The 10,302-nt window shown below is 40.1% G+C and overlaps 1 protein-coding gene across 1 annotated transcript in view; it reads right to left on the bottom strand.

Annotated features, from left to right (window-relative positions):
- Nucleotides 1–8,969, bottom strand: part of EP400 (E1A binding protein p400) — a 56,835-nt gene extending 47,866 nt beyond the window's left edge. Inside the window, 9 exon segments of the mRNA XM_017734924.1 lie at nt 1,658–1,799; nt 2,207–2,318; nt 2,793–2,989; nt 3,284–3,404; nt 3,980–4,150; nt 4,248–4,381; nt 4,909–5,204; nt 6,577–6,740; nt 8,457–8,969. The gene's annotated coding sequence lies outside the window, so the exon portion shown is untranslated.
- Between the last annotated feature and the right edge of the window lie 1,333 nt (nt 8,970–10,302).

The following is a 10,302-nucleotide window of genomic DNA, read 5'->3' as shown; positions in this document are numbered from 1 at the left end:
CTGCGCCAACACCCACCGGCCGCGCCGCGCCTGCGCCAGCGCCGCGCCTGCGCACAGCGGGGAGGCTGCCCGCGGGTCCTGTCGCGATAGGAACGGGTGCTAAGTTATATTTGTTGTAGTGAGGCAAGGGAGGGCAAGGACCGAGTGAAGGGTAGTTTATGTCCGCGCAGGGAGCGGGGCTGACGCTTCTCTTCAAGACACGGGGTAAAAATCCACACTTGCAGCTCGCGGGGCTTGTACTCCTCAGGACAGGAGAGACTGGGAGCGCCTGGAGCGGGGCCAGCCGAGGGAAACAAAGGTGATGAAGGGGCTGGAGCATCTCTCTTACGGGGAAAGGCTGAAGGAGCTGGGGCTATTCTGCCTCGAGAAGAGGCAGCTGAGAGGGGACCATGGGGTCTGTCAGTGCCTGCAGGGAGGCTCAGAGCACGGACATCTTAAAGCTTTTCTTTACATCAGCACGAGCACGGATCTGGTTCTTGGATAGTAAACACACTTTTACCTTAAGGCTAAAGGTCATCACAGAGCCCTTGACAAGAGAAAGGCCCCCACGAAATATATTCACGCTTAAGAGAAAAAAAAATTCACCAATCAGGCCACCAAAGTGATTTACTATTAAATCTGGGAAAAATTATTGACAGTAGAATTAAACCTACAGAAACCTATTTGAGGAACTTCTTTTTCTAGTAGTCATTGTCATCAACTCAAAGTGATTCATATAGATTTGAGTATGCTCAGAATTCTGGTCTTTAGCATAGGCTTGTCTAACACGAAGAGGATGACCACCTGTGTTCTGGAATAAATACAAAGTGAAGGCTTAGGTACCAAAAATACATAATCAAAAATGCCCTGTCTCAAAATTCATAGTTATCAATAGTCTTGACTGAAGACAATTCATATCCTGCCATTTAAAATAAACAGCTCCCCTCCCTTACTTTTAACATTCTGGTAGTGCAAAATGATACATCCAAGGTAATATCGTCATAACATTGGGGAAATTTATATTCCTAAGCGTATGGAAATGTAATAAATAAAAGCTATATTAGTCATACTGTCAGGAAAAGGTATTTACTAACATTTGCTTGTATAGCAAGCTATTCAAAATTCTAAAATATGGTTATGTTTCTGCTTAGAAACACTCGTGTAGTACTGTAAAGCAATGAGGAATTTAAAAAATTAATAAATAAAAGACGCCAGAAGCCCCCAAGTCCTCACAATGCAAGCATGTTTCAACTTCAACTCATCTTTCCCTCCGGACCTGCAATGGTTTTTATGTAACGATTTTGCTTTGGAGAGTGATAAACATAGTTACAAGAGTTAACCACATCTCTGACATGATCCAAGACCTTTAAGAAAAAAATGCAAATACCTGGCAAAGCACAGGACTGTGAAACAGTTTTACAACACAAGATACAATTTGGTTCAAAGCACTTCACAACCCTCAAGAGAGCATTTGGTAACTTAAATGTTTCAGAACAAGAACAGATCTATCGACAAGCTCAAATTACCTGCCACGAGTGTTTCAGTATTTAAATTTGCACAGAACTGTTTGATGTAAATGGATCGGAAACAAGGTACTTTACAGAAGCCACTTGATGTACAGGAAAGTAAATACCAAATTTTTCTAAAGGTTTACATAAAAACAGAGAAATCCCCATACCTGGTCCACCAAGTTGGCAAGCTGTTCTGACTGAGTAGGAGCCATGGTGTTTCCTGTGTCATACAACTCTCAATCTACAGCATTTCTTAGCTCAGACAGTCTCTCTTACAGAATCCTCTTTTCCATATGCAAAGCAAAGAGCCTTATGGAAAAATGTTTTGAAGTATTCAATAAGATAAGACATACGTCAAAAAAATTTTAGTCATCCTAAAATCAAGTTTAGAAAAGTCAGATTGCAGATGTATTTGACAGCTTTTGCTGCAGGAGATGTTGCTTCTGAATGATTAAAACAATATCATTAAAGGGTAACTTTATCATTGGAACAAGCAAAGTTTTATTACTAGATATTGTTACCTTCTGATTTTCTATATGAGCTGACAGTTCAGGATTTCTACTGAATTTAACTGTGAACATATATCACTGGTTCCCAAACAAGCCTAGAAACAAATACACCACTACTTGTTCAAAATTCTGACTCAGATCAAGTAAAACACTTATTTTTTATGTATCATTAAATAACAACTGCTCACATTCTTAATGTTACAGTACCTGAGACAAAAAGTCTGTGGAACAATCGCTTCAGTGAGCAGCCAGTTCTTGAATCAGATGTTCAATACTCTTTTTCAACAGCCTCTCTTCAACAGAATTACCACTTACAAGCCTGCAAGACAAAGAAACCCATTACATTCCTTCTGCTCTCAGGACATCCTTCCAAGAAAAGAAACAGTCACTCAGGAGAAGCTTTCAAGTACATCTTAGAACTACACAAACAGCATCTCATCACTGGTGGATCTGAAATCCAGTGATAATCAAGAATGACATTTCTTGTTTACCAAGAGCTGAAAACACCCACGTTTATTTTGGCTGTCCTAACACAGAAGTCCAGATGGTTTCTTAGATGGAAGTGGGAGGGAAAGACACGAACAGAAGAGGCAGTGTGGAAAGGACATGATTTTCATTTTCCCTCTAGTCTGAAGGGAAGAAATATTATATAATCTTTGAAGGGATCTTAAAAGACCAAGGTGCTTAAACTAGAAGGATGACCTCAACCCAAAATCCTAGTTTCACCCCAAACCATCTTCTCTCTATTTTTGATTTTAATACACCAGTAACTATTTCTTAGCATGAAAGTCACCTGTATATGTGGGTATCTCTGCCTGTTGCAATTTTGTCACACCATCCCTTAGTCTTTGTGTCCATCAGCAGATCTAAATCAATGTCACAGAAGACAACAATAATCACATCTGTGTGACTGACACCTGTGGAAGGAGTGTGGGAAGAAAGGACAGCACAGAAGACTCACTTGCCTTGGTTGAAGTTTTTAATGAATTCCTAAAATGGGGAAACAAGCAACTTAGGTACAAATTCACATTAATAAAGGATACATCTCTAAATAAACTTTTTCTTAACAGAGTGAGAAGGTTGGAAAAATTGCTTTCTTGTTACTTCCCCAACCTACATTAAGCATGCAAACATTTTAAGTTATCTGACTGCCCACATTACAGATCTACACAATTCATAATTAATCTGTCTACAATTAAAGCTATTAATTTATGGAGCAGTCAGCTAGATAAAAATCTAGAGATCTATTACAGTAATCACATCATGTCCTATGACTAAGCACACCTGAGTTGTTATTCCTGTAGCGCTCCATCATTTTTCTTGTCTGTTGTCTAATCAAATTCCTTCTGTTGTGCTGCCTTGTGTTGCTTTAAGGCAAAGTATTCTTTTGTGTTTTATACTGCATCTGACAGAAAGCATAACAATGCAATTTGGAGCAAAAAGTAAGAAAAACTTAACTATATTGTCAATGTTTGCTCAAATTGTAGGCCCCAGAGGATACAGAGAATCTTACTGGGGAGGGAAAGGAGCATACTTTCAATTTATCCTCAGGCAATGCCAGAGCACTCTATGAAAAACAGAAGCCCCTGGAGTAAGGCTGAGGAACTGCCAAGATAAAAACACCAACCACACTTAAAGTACTAACAATGTAAATAGCTACAGATAATGAAAGCAAAAACAATTAATCAAATGGCTATTGTGAAATAAAACATCTGCATTTGAAGCACAAATTGCTCATAAATGTAGGATAACTAGTGGCATACTCCTTGGAAACACCCTAGATGCCTCATCAAATAGTAATATGACCGACATATTTCATATATAATTACATATTTGTGCTGCAGCTACATACATAATTTGCTTCAATAAGTAAAGAAATTATGCAAATGAATCTTGCAAATGTATTAGACTTTCCTTTAGCATTTTCCCTCCCACTATGAGCATCTCTTCACTCCTAGCTTGAGTAAGAGATCCTCTTACCAGATAATGCCAGCTGTGAGCACCACTCACTAACTCTCACTCACATGAGGAGATGGAAGTTCAGGAAAAGCTCCAGGATGTCGAGCATTGCAATCACCTGTGTCAAAATCAGTACCTGCTCTCCCTCCACTTTCAGCTTCCAAAGTAGGCCAGCCAGAGTTTCCAGCTTGCCTAGTTAAAAAAGGAGAACCTGAAGGTTCTGCAGGTCACACTCACAATTAGAGAAAGCCCCTGCACACAGGTGTAACCAGTGGTGGGTGTTTAATACCTGAGTCATGCTGCACCATCTCTGTTCCTTGATACTGAACTGCAAGAGTTTCATTCCATGGGTACATGTGTAAGGAGGATTTTCTCCATGCAAACATAGAGGAGCAACAGCTACAGCTGGAAACACACAGATCTCTGCAAAACAAATCAAAACTTCATTATACTAAGTTTTAACTGCTTGGGCTATTAACTATTCAAAACCAGTAATATTTGCAAAGCAGCACAAAGCACCTGGCTAAATGTAATAGAAAGTAAATCAGGACATGAAGTTTTATGTTGACATCAAGTAAATGCAAAAACACTGAAGAGGAAATTGCCACTATCCCTAAAGTTACCAAGATAAGCTTACTACACTTCGTACGTTTTTTGTCAGTATTAACACAACAAATACAAGATATGTCAAAATAAAGTAGAATTGTTACATAACTAATAACAGTTGCCATGGAACTACTGAGAGTTTCAGATCCTAGAATGATCCAAAATTATACATCTGAGATGCAAATAGGTTCAGCATAAAGGAATGTAGCCTGCAAAAAGGATAAAACAAAACAGCTTATCTAGCATTTAGCATTTTACAGTTGTTCACTTAAATACCCTGTTAGGAGGGTACCACACACCCATCAAATCCATGCAAAGACTGCACATGGATTTGTCTCAATTACCTGGTCATAACATCCTTCAGGGCAATCTGTTGCTGCTTCAGTGTCAAAATGAGCTCCTGCAATGGATCCTTAGAACCTCTGAAGTGCTGGAACATGGAAGGCAATTTGCAAAGCCAGTCCAGCACCACTTGTTAATCCTGGCAGAACAATGCTGAGAGATTTTTCTTTCACTGATCCAAGAGCAAGTTTCCAACAGGTCTCTGCCATACAGGGGGGTTCTGGAACAACGACGCTCATTCCTGAAGTATAGTTTGTCCAGGTGTTCCTTTAGCTGTCTTTTTTTCTTCTGGGATATCCTTTAAATTCAAAATTCTTTTCTGAATCTATTGTGACCAGATAAAGCTTATGCAAAAAACAAAGTTGAAAATAAGGATAATTTAATTCATGCAAGAATTCTATGAATGACTATGAAAAGAGAAGAGAGCAGGAGAAAAGCTGACACTTGTGATACAAGGACAAATGTTAGCTTTGGTATTGTGATGAAAAATAAATCTGCTTTCCTACTCTATGCCTACTGGCAAAAATATTATTTTTAGTGAGTAATCTGAGCTGAAAGAGGTACCCAGCTGAAGAGCATATGGCAGGAGGGATTCTGCTTCTCTCAACATGCAGAAGAAACACACTATACTGTAAAATTCAAGTACACCAAATGCTCTGATGCTCCAGTCATCTCTGAAGGATTACATGGAAGGGGCATAACAGAACTCCCATATCCCTTAATCATCTTTGGAGCCTGGAGACAGCAAGAGAACTCCCGAAAAGATGCTAATAAGGGTCAAACTTCTTAACGGAGCAAAGCCTTATTTATGGGTATGGTTTCAAAACCACTGCAGTTGTAAGAGCTGACTTCACAATAACTATTTTGTGCGCATCATTTCCAGGAACCCAAAGATGTCTAAACAGCGAAAGGATGAGTTCTTTTTCTGTTTTACATATATACTTCAGCTCTCACTTTAAATTCCTTAATTACATTAATTACGCTCCCTTCTGGCAGAAGAACCTAATAACACTAGTGCAGGACATCCTCCTTGTCACCTGTCACAGCCACGTGTCACACAATCTGTCTTGGGCTTCATTAACCATACTCTGCTTACATCAGGCTAATTTATTGTAAGATTTAACTCTACATTGCTCTACAGCAGAATTACGTTTGCTCCAAGACTCAAAACTGGACCCTCCCAAGTTCTCTTCTGAGGGAAGACTCAAGAGCAAAAACAAACAAGCTCAAAATTTAACATCTTTTCCTCCCCCTGCCCTCCCCTCTGCCCCCCAAAAATCTTCTTTAAGTGTTTTGCAAGTACATCTTAAACTTAAAATTAACTAGAAGGAGAAGATTTAATTATTCTGCTTAGGAAACTCTACTCCAGAAGTAATTTTCAGTGTTTGATCAAAACCACAAGTGACTTCAACTCTTGAGCATGGCAGGAAAGATCAAAACTGAGCCTTCATAAATGAAAACAACTATTAAGGAATAAGAAGCCCTCCTCTTTTCCTCAGAAGACTGGCATACAGTCTTTGGCAGTGATCAGTTTGGAAAAAAGGGATAACAAGAGAAACAAACAATTCTGAACGAATCCTCTCAGTCCTCACAAATATGACCTGTTTTCACCTGTTACTTAAAAAAAACAAATTAATAAAAAATAAATCAATCACCTGAACACTACATACCTATTTAGTTTGAGCTTCCCTGGCTTAAGTCTGGATGATCAAGGGGAGCAGTAGATCTCTTCAATAAACTTTCCAGTTAGCTTCAGTTTTGGCAGCATTTGTGCTTCGTAGCAAGTAATTTGGTTTTCCATTCCAATCACATCAAAGAGAGACCAGTCTGTGTGCTTAAGTTAGAGTAAAAGAAAAAAAAAAACACCACAAAGTAAAGAAATATTTTATTACTATTCAGCTGCAGTTAAAAAAAATAATGGTAATAATACCACAGTATCTGAGAATGTTTAAAAAGCTCACAGCTGATGGCAGAATTAAAATGGAACGTGGAAGAGCCAGGTGTCATGTGACTTTGCAGAGAGCAGCTGTCGTTACTTTAAAAGGTTCCAACAACCCACACCATGGAAATAGAGCATTATGCTCATGTTACCAGGAGTCACGAACAGGGCAGCACCCTCAAACGACAAGCTCTGCAGATAATTCAATGCTTCTGATTAAAACATTTGCCTTTGTAGAACTGGCATTCCAGACCCATCTATTTTCACCTTGACACACTAACCCTAAAATCAAACCATAAAATTATTTTAAGGTTTTACTCAATTCTATCTAAAAAGCATATTTCTAAAGAAAGAAAATAATTACAATCCCTTTAGGAGTACTGTTTAAGTTTATAAACAGTCGCAGAGGGAACCCCAAACTCTCAGATTCTCAGTGATCATATCCTAACCATGAAAGTGCTGCCCATCCTTTTCTGGTTGAAAATATCAATTTCACATTACTCTCTTGGCAGTTACTATCTTTCATCTTCTTTCTTGAAAAAAAGCAGTTGCCATGCACTGCATTTCTTCCAAAAAGATAATCATGGTGTGATTTGTGCTGTGGGACCACATGGAGTTTGTTTCAGAGACCATCAACCTTCTTTCCTCAGTGCTGATATTCACTGAAGAATTTAATTTTCCTTTAAGTAAACATAATTAAACATGTTTCCTACTGCACAAGACAAAACCAAGACACTGTGAAAAATGTTAAAAGGTTACATGGATGATCAATAGAAATGATTATTCAGTCCTTGGAAACATTCCACGGTGTTTGAAGTTGCACCTTATTAAAAGATAATGAATAATGCATTTTGTGCAGCTTTATGTAAAGTCTCTGAGGACTTTGTGAGGCAGCAGTAATAGGAAAAATCAGTAGAGAAGCTTGGGATGCAGTGGTACTCAATCCTGAGAACTTTTGTTTTTTCTCCTAAAATATAGTACCCCTAGATCTCATCAGAAGTGCAGGGCTGGTTCAGTGAGAAATTTCACAGAATTTAAATATGATGATGGCAGATGGCCAAAATTCTCTAAAAAGTTCATATAAAAATACATTTAGTTTCTGGCATTTTTATTAACACATGTAAGCACCCTGCAACTGCTGGCAAGTCAGCACAAGCAGCACAAATTTTCATTGTCATTCCCCCCTCCCCCCTTATTCTAAAATGGCCCATAAAAATTTAAAATAATGGATTCTGTTTAATTAATTCTCCTTCTAGGATTTCATTACAAGAACAAGTGCTACTTCCCTAGAGAACATATCTGATTCCTTCTCACCCCTTTCCTTTCTTCAAGAAAAATCACGTATGTGTGCAGCACTAATTAAAACCAAATGAGAGACACAGGTATCCACAGAGCATTCCAAATTTAAATGAACACAAAGTTTTATTGTAAAGAAAGATTCATACCCAGCTGAGCAAATTATCAGGCTTGGCAAAGTCATCTGCAAGAACTACTGGAATTATTTGCTCCTTTCTCCCCAGGCTGAAGTAAAAGTTTCTGCCCTCCACAAAGTCTCCACACAAAACACAAAGGTCAACACTCCCCATGCAAGCTGATATACAAATGTGATACCTGTTGTGAGGGAACTGGAGCTGGGACCACACGAACATGGTTCTTATCCCAGCCTGCTGGTTGTACCTGCTGAGACAGAGCTGGGTTCCTGCTGTGTGGACTGGGTAAGGAATTAAGCAAACTTGACAAATTTGGTCCATTTTGCTGTTGGTTTTCCTCCTAGCTAATCTGCTGAGCCACTTGAAGGACAGGAGGCATTCCACCTGCAGAGAGACTTTTAAAAATTGCAATTTCAGTAAAGAAAATAGTGAAATGACAGAGAGAACCAAAGAAAGTGGAAATACATCCTGTTATATAGCTCGTGAAATCAACTTTGCACCACACCCCAATACACCTGTCTGAAAGCTCTGAAGATGTGACTCAATCAGCATGCCAGTCTAGGATGTACTTATCCACTCTTCAACCTGACAAGATCTTTGCTAACAACATCCTGCAGAAAGTTGACAACTACACAACCAATCGCTATCAGGGTATCAAATGACCAAAAAGGGAAAAATTTCATGCAACAACATTAATTAAGGATCCTGCAGAAAGTTGACAACTACACAACCAATCTCTGTCAGGGTATCAAATGACCAAAAGGGAAAAATTTCATGAAACAACATTAATTAAGAAAAGCAACAAATTAGGCTCAGAGGGTACAAATTTAAACCCAATGCATGGAAAATGAGATGTGCAGCACTTACTAGGATCTCTAAGAGTTTCTCCAGAGGGTTTTTAAAACATGTAACAATTGGTATTAGATATAAGGCTACAATTACAGAAAAGCTCATTAAAGCAATTATCTTTAATTACAAAGCTTAAAACTTACACTTAATCATAAGTCATTAATATATGCACTAGACATATCAGCATTATTTTAAAGTTTGTGACTTTTTTTTTTAATTGCTGTCAGAACTAATTATGAGTCTCTTTGTGAAGTACTATTTTGGAACTGAAATAAAGTTAACCTAATAAAGTATCTCGTTATCAATAAAACGGTGCATTGGACTACCACTTCCCAAGCTCTATCCACTCTTACCTCTGATTTAAATTTTACATTCACTTTATTTTCCTATGGAATGGGTTTTATGGTTGCAGATTTGCTTCCTGCACAACTATAAAGGGAGTTGACTGACCTTTTAACCCAAATTAACCACTTGAATTCTTTATCATCCCAACAGATTTTTCCAGTTGCTTTATCTCTAGCAGTCAGACACGGAGAGTTCCTGCAGCACATCCTGAGTCTGGACTGGGCATGTTTGTACTTTGAAGAAGATGCAGGATGGTCAAGCTTTAGGCTTTCTCCATCCCACGGACTCATGGGCTGCAGTCACGGAGAGAGGCCGGTTCTGTCACACGCACGGGAGATGACGGAAGCTGTGACAGGAGGGTGATGTCTGGTGTCACTCCTCCCAGGTCCAGAGCTCCCGTTTCATAACGCAGAGGGGCGGGATGCTCCATGCTGTAAAGGACATTACAGCCCGGTACGCGGGCTATCAGCGCTGCCTCGGCACAGAGCAGGCGCTAACGCGGGGCTCGGCAGCGCGGCCAGCACCGGGAGCGCGGTGCCCTGGCCCCTCTCATCGCTGCGTGTCGCGTTTCTCCGCACCGGCACGAACCTTCCGCCACCGACGGATTGTCCCCTGTCCCCGCTCCGCACTCCCCCGTGCCACCCCCGCACACGCTGACCTGCTCCGCACACCATGTACCACCCCCACAGTGTCCCCGCACCACCCCCGCACACTCTGACCCGCTCTGCACACCCCTACCATCCCCGCACACCCTGTGCCACCCCCGCACACTCTGACCCGCTCTGCACGCCCAGGCCCGCTCCGCACACCCCTACCATGCCTGCACACCCTGT

The sequence above is a fragment of the Corvus brachyrhynchos genome, unplaced genomic scaffold (genome assembly GCF_000691975.1).
Source record: "Corvus brachyrhynchos isolate BGI_N302 unplaced genomic scaffold, ASM69197v1 scaffold114, whole genome shotgun sequence".
Taxonomy (NCBI): Eukaryota; Metazoa; Chordata; class Aves; order Passeriformes; family Corvidae; genus Corvus; species Corvus brachyrhynchos.
This window is presented reverse-complemented; position numbering and strand designations above follow the sequence as displayed.